We start from the raw sequence: 1,581 nt of genomic DNA, 5'->3' as shown, positions 1-1,581 counted from the left end.
CGGAAGGTCTTCAGAGAGTTAGAGTCAGACATGGAGATGACAGGTTTTATAAACCTCTGCCCCTCCCACAAACCATTTTTTTCCCTGCCTCTTTCTAATCTGTATCCTTCGAGTGATTCAACATTTTACTCAGAAATACATCACTTGAATAGAAATGCTTGTTTGCTAAGGCATCATTTCAGAAATTTCTTGGGAGGAGGATGTCATTGAGAAACCTACGAATTTGGCAATATCCACATATGCCTGTTAAAATTAGCTAAAAACTTTCAGCCCCAGTGTCAACAGTCCCCTCTGTAACTGTGCTCTTAGTACCAAGTCCTACAAAATATCCCTTCTACCTTTTGACAAGGATGGCTTGGGAGCTCTTTGCAGTACTTAAAGGCAATGGAATCCTTTCTCTCTTGAATCGAGGTGGCCCCCAAGCAACCCTTTGGGCACAGAAAGGGGAAAAAAAGAAAAGCTTTTTTTCCTTAGAAATTCTCTATTTTAAACTGTCTTACATTTTCCCAAGCTATAATTTCCTAAATAATTCTGAGTGCCACCCTAATCTCCTGTCACAGACCACACCCAAAGAGCTTTTCATTTGCCCTATTTAGAACACAGATCTTATCTTTAATTAAACAGTGAAATTACACTGTGTACTTTAAGTTGATTTTTCACTCTGGGTAAATTATAGGTGTAAATTGGAAATTGTGATGTCGAAACTTTATTCGGAAAAGCACTAGATTTTTAGACAACAACCAAAGGAACTGGAGGAGTAAAAACAGGTCAAAGACGGTGCATGATGAAATAGAGTTTGAGCCTGAGAAGGTTCGTATTGTTAGAGCTTATTGAAAAATGTTTGCGACACGTAAAGATGGCTTCCCTTCAGTGCGCTTTACTTTCCTGAATGGGACATCCCCAAAGGGATAGGGATGAAGAGAAATAAAAGCCGCATGTTCCTTCTCTGCTGGTGTGGCGAGCTCCCTGGCTGTGTGTGGAGAGCTGGCTTGACAATCCAGAGTGTCACTGAAGCAGGCCTGGGGGTTTGAGCCCTGCGTGAGCCTCTTAGCTTGACTGTGGTCCACAGAGCCAGGTTCATCCTTGCTAACGTGACTCTCTGGTCGAAAAGGAATAGGTTGATTTAACCCAGACCCCTTGTCATTATGAAGGAGACAGTGAGATAGGTTTGTTCTTCAGGATCTCTGTCTGGCAGACAAAAGCCAAATTATTTGATTTATTACTTTCTGGCAGATCTCAGGTTACATAAAGAAGAAAAGCTGGAATTCCACATCAACAATGCTCTTTCAAATCCTAAGTTCCTCCATTGGACCAAAGAAACCTTTCAGGCAGCCGCGTCCCTTGGACTCAGCCAGTTCTCGGCCTCAGGGAGGGCTCGGCAGGTGCCGTCGTTCGGTGGTCCGGGTCTCTCTCCCTTTTCAGCCTCGTCCCCTGGAGGGCCTCCTCTGGCGATGCAACCAGTTTGTTCTGCTCTTTAACCACCCAGAGGCAGCACAACAGCCCACTAAGCCAGCAGTAAACATGCCTAGAACTTTAGCCACCTTTATTCCCACTGGTCCAGGTCTGGGAGGGCCCATTCAC

The sequence above is a fragment of the Camelus dromedarius genome, chromosome 28 (genome assembly GCF_036321535.1).
Source record: "Camelus dromedarius isolate mCamDro1 chromosome 28, mCamDro1.pat, whole genome shotgun sequence".
NCBI classification, from domain to species: Eukaryota; Metazoa; Chordata; class Mammalia; order Artiodactyla; family Camelidae; genus Camelus; species Camelus dromedarius.
The sequence above is the reverse complement of the archived record's forward strand: the minus strand, read 5'-3'. Positions refer to the sequence as shown.